Below are 7362 nucleotides of genomic sequence, written 5' to 3'. Positions count from 1 at the left end.
GACAACTCCTAGGAAGACAGGGAACCGCTGTCCGGTGTGTGCAGCAAGGTTAGATGACACGGCGGAGTGGTCAGAGCACCTGGTAGAATGTGGAAACCGGCAAAGAACATTAAAGAAAGGTAGGGTCAACGCCTATGGAGATTTAACATTAGCGTCGGCCCCACTTGGAATTTCAAAACAAGAAAAATCCAAAAAGGTATGGGTATAGGAAGCTTAAATCAGGAACAATTAGTTTCAGAATTTATTTGATGATAAATGGGACCTCCTTGACTTACACCTGTGTGGGTGTTAAAGTTGCAGTAATACAATTCCTCCTAGAGCATTTAAATGGCACAATAACTATTAAATTATACCATCATCGTGTGCAACGTATTTCAACTGTTATTTTGATACCGAATATTACACTATTTCAATAAAGAATGGTTCTTTTTATTTAAGAATCAAACAGAAAAATGTGTGAAATTTCATTTCTTATGAGAAATTTTTTCATTTTTGACACGTCGATTCATATAGTTCCAAAACTAGTCTATTTTTCTTACTTGTTAAAAAGTTGGCTACCAATAATGTCTTTCAACATCAGGAATTTCCAAAAAATTGAAAACCGGTTAATTTGGTCCAAAATAAGAAAAACATAGCTTTCTTTCCACATTTCCTTTAACCTAAGTTTCTTCATGACTAAAGGTCATTGGGTGTTGATATTTGGTAAGAAGGTTGTTCATGTAAATGAGTCTAAGTGTTGTAAATTTTGATGACATTGACCTTTGTTCAAGGTCACAAAAACCAAATGTGCCGAAATGGTTTTTTTGTATGGAGAGTCAGACAAGGGTATCTTTCCTTGCTCTATTTGTTTAGAGTTAACGATATAAAATAGTGTAATATCCATTCATTTTTGTTAAATAAATGGTCAAAAGGCTAAATAAATAATAACTATAACTGTAAGCCAAAGGTTAACTAAGGCAAAGCATTGCAAATTAATCCATAGTCTCCCACCAGTAATTATATATGTATATATGTCACTGACATACTTCTTGTACTCCCTCCCTATGCCAAAACATACTTTCATACCACATCTTGTTAGCCTAGTTGACCCACTTTTGCTGAAATCGTTCTAGTAGTTAAGGAAGAGTTATCAAGACAAAGATTTTTAACAAAGGGCCATAACTCCCTAAAAGGGTCGAAATGAACAAATACTACCCTGATGCAAAACATCAGGGGTAATACCATATCTGTAAGCTTTCATGAAATTCACCCAGAAGTTCAAGAGGCAGACAAAGTTTTTTTCAAGAAAAGGTCATAACTCCTTTTTAAAGGGTCGGAATGAAAACATACTTCTTGGATGCACAATGTCAGGGGGCAGTTACCATATCTGTAAACTTCCGCTGAAATTGGCCCAATAGTTTTGGAGGAGTTGTCTGGACAAGAGTTTTTCAACAAAGGGCCATTACTCACCGTAAAAAAAATGGTCAGATTGAAAAAAGAATTCCTGGATGCACACCATCAGACGGTTATAACTATATCTGGAAACTTTCGTTGAAATTGACCCCTTAGTTTTTTAGGACATAGCAGGACAAGGATTTTTCAACACAAGGCCATAACTTTGAGGGGAAAAAAGGTCAGAATGAAAAAATAATACCTGGATGCACAACTTCAGGTGTCAGTTATCATATCTGGAAACTTTCGTTGAAATTGGTCCACTACTTTAGAATGAGTTGACAGATAGACGGATAGACAAGCTGATTCCAGTATACCCCACCCCCTCTACCCCCATTCCCACCCTAACTTCGTTGCGGGGGTATAATAAAGTGTATACTAGTTTTGTTATTAAGATTATTTTATTTATTTTTAGATAATTGCATAGCTTTGTCTATAACACAATCTCAAACCTAAAGTAGTTCTCCAGAGGAAAGATGACTATCACAGATATCATATTCATGAGTTATTACTACTGTTCATGACTTGAAAACATGCCTAACATAATAAAGTGTTTTAGTATGACACAAAAACAGAAAAAGTATCGGTATTTATCATAATAAACATTGATAATCAAATCTTCAAGGTTATGTGAAATTGGGCATTGATCATGTTTGGCATGCTAAAAAAGTACATTACCGGTTTTGATATTACATAAAAATGATTCTGTAGACAGAATACATGTATAGGAAGTTTCTAAAGAAGTTTAAATTATCGACTACCATTGTAACTATATAAAGGCAAGTTGACAATGTTAGTTTTATTTTAATTTTTGTGAAAAATTTGCATGTTTTTCCAATTAAAAGTATCACTACGTCTACTTCATGTCTACCAATATGACATATTTAGTATCAAAATAACAGTAATTTTATACACTATACACTATCATAATTCATTTCCAAATTAACATTTGCCTGTGATATTAACCGGTCATTTTGTTAGGATACCCCCGTCACTCAACCTGGTGTTATGCAAGGAGGTCCACTACGGTTATCAGTGACAATTATGAATAATCATTTATGCAGTTATTGATCATTTTTATGTATCCACATATGGCAAAAGAATAAAGGAAATCAAAGTGGGGGCCAAATGTCGACCCCTCCTTTGAATGTAGAGGGTGTGACTACGCAGCTGTTAAGAAGTGTGATTTGGACAGACACGTGAAACGCACTGGGCACTAGGAAACTCAACAAGCATCTGGAAGTGAGGACGAATGGGAAAACCAAGATCCAGGTACCCTCCGCAGACCACTACCTCTGGAGTAGAAGGAAGAGCAAGATGGAAGTATTGCTCCAGATCCGGAGAAAAGCGATGTTTTTATGGAAGTTGTTGAAGAGAGAAGTGCAACAGTATCAAAAGATTATGGGCCAACACCCGAGGTGCCATCTGTGAACCAAGAAAAGGTTCACTATGTCAGGAAAGTGGTCCAGGATCCAACAGTCAGGAAGGGCACATCTCCACTTCCTGTCATAACCTCAAAGCCTAAGGCAGTTAAATCCGGTTCTGGCAGGGAACAGAGGAGCAGCACGGAGGACCAATTCACCATGACTGGGGTCCATGGCTTCATCTATAGCAGACTAAGCTTTGATGCCAGCTCGCAGACAGAAGCGCCTGTCAAGACCGTAACAAACAAACAGACAATAACATACGATAAAGAGGCAAAACGCATTGTTAAGGAAGTTATCACGGAACAGTGGGTTGAATAGGTCGCCAACAAGTAGCTGGCTGATAGTACCCCGTGAGAGTGACAGTTTCAAACTTCCGATTGTGTTTAAGACTTTCGAACAAGTAATCCTTATCTGTCATTAATAAATAGTAACGAATTGTTATAGGCATTCTTTTGGTTTTGAAATTTTGGTATGTGGGGACACTTATACCCGGAGGCGTGGGTAATGTAATGGAAAGCGAAAGTAAATCCAGAAGGAAAGAGTCTTGCTACAATTAGATCCACGTAAAACGTGATGGAGATACAGATGGATCCGATCACGTGGGTTACAGAGATGAGCTGAGCCAGTCATCGTCCGCGAAGTGTAGTCTATAAACCCATCAACCAAACAACCAACCAGCCGGCCAGTCATATTGATACCGATCACAGTGCGATACAGACCAAGCTAACAACGGTAGGTTTATTTAGGAAGGCAACTAAAGCTAGTTAATAAGAGCGTAGCTCTCGGGCGCCGAAGGCGCACGAGCGAAGCTCTTTAAGGGTAACACATGCGTGCGTAAACAGAGTTGTTTCCCCTTTCTACACCTTGCTTTTAATTTTTTTTTCGTCCGGAGGTAGACGACCAGTGGGGAAACAGAAAGTGTATCCTTGAAGCAAAGACAATTGTGTTTCAACCTATACATGAAATTATTCATATAGTGAAAACAATCTTAATTTTTTATTACTTGTTTATTTAGATAAAAAGTATATACATTCTGAGTGAAAAAAGTCAATCACATAAAAAGTGTTACTAGCGGGCATGAAACTTCGTTCAGAGATTATCATACTATGACGTCACAAGCACGTCACAATCGATCGGACTTCATCCGTTATTTCCATAAGGATGAAAAACAAACGGAAAATCCTGGAACTGATATCTGTTGCATTTATCTTTTTGTCGGTGCTTCAAGACTTTTTTTCAGTTTTTGCCACAGGCACAACAAGTGAAAATTCGGATATTTTCTGAAGATCTTTTTAGTCATCAACCCGGTTCTGTTAATATTTCTACCGGGAGATATCTTCAAAAAGAGCCGGCATTAAAACCAATAGGTCAACGTGTACATTTATTTTTTCATCATTTAAAAAATTTCATCAGCTTTTGATTTTCATTTATTGAGAATATGAACGAAATAATTAACATTTTTTAAAGTCTAGTCATAGCCTTTACATTATTTGTTTATGCATCACCACTCATAAAAACCCCAATTGAAAATGCATTTATGACGAAATTAACAATAATTTTCCAGACAACCAACCAGAGTTCAAGGCCCTTTTAACTGTTTAATACTAATTGGCATCATTACCTGTCAAACCTCGGTGACAGTTACAAAATTTGATATTCAATCCTGTTGTTTCAGGATGGAACAGTAATTGAGACTACATATCGATATAAAGATAATTTCAGTTACATCAAAGTATTATAATATTTTATTTTTTCAATTGATTTTTTAACTAACATCTCAATAAATTTACTAATCGTCAAATATGTAATATGCACTTTTTTCAATAGCAATTACCGAACAGTTTTTCCCCAGCTTATCTCAGTCATTCTTTTTGTGCCCTGAACGAAGCACGCAGAGGCTTTAATTCTTAATATGGGAGGAAGCTAGAGTATCTGGAGAAACCCTTGGTGAAGACGAGCGCACTATCCACTGCGCCACCCGACCCATCATATAAGTTACGCACAAGAACAAATATCTACTTTAGCTTTGACTGGAAGAAAATGACGTCATTGATGCAAACATTATATTGTGAATACATTTTTACCACTCATCAATGATACAAAAAATCTATATACGGGAGACCGGGACAAGTTCGGCCACCCCTGATATTTTTGTTTTTGAGCTAATATTAACAACTTTAAGGATCTTAGCAGTTTAGATGGCTGGGCATTCAACGAAAGAACGTCGAGGAAAACTAATGTAAAATAACTAAACAGGAGAAAATTACTTTTGAGAGGGTGGAAAGAAAATCATGATCTCGCTTCTAGTTATGCGAACTGTTAGAAAACGGAATTGCTATTTTTTTACAGTCAAACGTGTTACACACTGACAACTTCAAATGATAATACATAAAAGCCAAGCCAATCACTCACTACCATATAAGATAAGAATTTATTGAAATATCAATTTGGACCCGAACAGATTCGGCTTAAATAATGTTCACAAACGGACGTGCTACCATACATGTACTTCCTAGAACGGACTTTAATAAAAAAAAAAAAAAAAAAAAAAAAAAAAAAAAAAAAAGCCGAACTTGCATATGTCGGTCTTAATCTCATTAGAGTTTGTTTCATTGTTTTTCCTCGACTTGCCAACTAGAAATAGATACAGTTGATCTTATCTCATTCTGAAAGCTGTATTCTGAATCAGTTGATATGAGAGATCAACAAAAGCTACGCTCTTTCAAAGCTTTGTCTTTTCATACTATATATGCCCGAATAGCGTGCCTGAATAAGGCCATACTATATCAACACCGATAAACTGTCAGCGGAGGGTAGTCTGGGAGACGTGCACGTTGGCTTTCACTACTTACAGTGATAGGTAGGTGATCGATGGGGCGGTGTTATTGTAGGTGGCGGTCTGGTGTACAGTTAACATACACAGCGCTCCGAAGAAACCTCGCACGTGTACATGGTTGGTAGCGGAGCTGTTAGAGTGGCGTGGTGACCAGAGATCGCGCACTGTTATCGCCCGCCACCGCGGTACTAATAACACTTTTGACAGCAGTATGTGCAGCTGCGCCTTTACATAGGTATAGTTACCGATACGTTGTGGTCAAATAACCACTGTAAATATCTTCATGTGACATTAGCATGCCCGGGCGGCATGTAGTTGTAGTAAATCCGATACATATATATATATATATTGTACTAAGGGGACGGTGTAGATATCTCAAATCCCAGGCAGTGACCTGGTAACGAACCCCCTTACACGTCACACTCGAACACGGTTTTATTACACGAATCAGGATTGATGACAAATAATCGCTAGCGCGCGTTTTTCATTTCATTCTAACCCTGTTTCATTGTATAAGACCATAAACCAGAACAGAACGCTGTTTAAGGTTCAGGTTAAGTCTGTTTTCAACTAAGTTACAAAAGGTCATAATTTCTTGAATTTTACCTCGATAGCCCTTATTTTGGTATCACTACGATCCTTAGGATAATATAAGTAACAGTATGTATTAGCTTTAAGTTAAGTTCAATGTGATTATGACAGAAATAATCACCATTTTTTGACACCTGAAAACAAAAAAATGACCGCCTCCATTTGACAACACGATGACTTTTGATTTAACCAAAATCCATGTATGGATGTTTAAACATAACCTTACTTCATAGGAGCACCTCACTGTATATAATATCTTATTTTCCCCAAAGTTTCAATCTCAAACATGAATAGGTTATCAGTTCTAATTTTCCCCCAAAATAGAGGCAAAATATTCACGAGTCACTCATTTATATTTCAAATAACACTATTTACTGAGTGCGTGGCAAACGTTCAATCATGGCTATAGGGAGTTTGAATTAATAACTTCTTACATTGAAAACGACAATTCAGCACTGCCTGAAGGTCATGTATTAGTGTTTACATGAAGCTTAATGTTTAAAGGGCGCGGTGTGTATGCAGTGGTTGGATACGATTCTGTGTGACAGGCTTGTAATTATATATAAATACTCGTGCACCGGGACACCTAAACATGTCGGAATCCCGTATAACTGAAATATTGCGGGACCCATTGCTTTTAGGCACTTTCACTCTTCAGAGAAAAATCGCGGCAGGTACGTAAATGATTGTTTGTATACTCGTCTTATCGTTTTTATAACGCTTTCAAGTAAGTCTTAGAATGTTCGAGAACAAAACAATTGCACAAAACAATAAAGTAATGTGGCAGTGTGGAAGTATTTTGTTTAAATAAAGTTTGATTAAAATCTTTCAAACTTTCTTAATATTACCAAAGTGGTAATATTAGTATTAACTATTTTGTACTTTTAAACTATTTTATTACAGGTATCTCTAACGCTATATATTTTAATACATGTACTTGTCAAAACCTGTTTGTGCAGTTCACATGTCCACCTGAGTATTTTTCACCTGTATTGTATTGTCATGTAACTGTCTTGTCACGTGATTGCGTGTTCGTACGTGTGCCTGTGAGTTTTACCGGCATTCCTGCACTTGACA

The sequence above is a fragment of the Mizuhopecten yessoensis genome, unplaced genomic scaffold (assembly GCF_002113885.1).
Source record: "Mizuhopecten yessoensis strain PY_sf001 unplaced genomic scaffold, ASM211388v2 scaffold11117, whole genome shotgun sequence".
Lineage (NCBI taxonomy): Eukaryota > Metazoa > Mollusca > Bivalvia > Pectinida > Pectinidae > Mizuhopecten > Mizuhopecten yessoensis.
Note: the sequence above shows the minus strand (reverse complement) of the source record.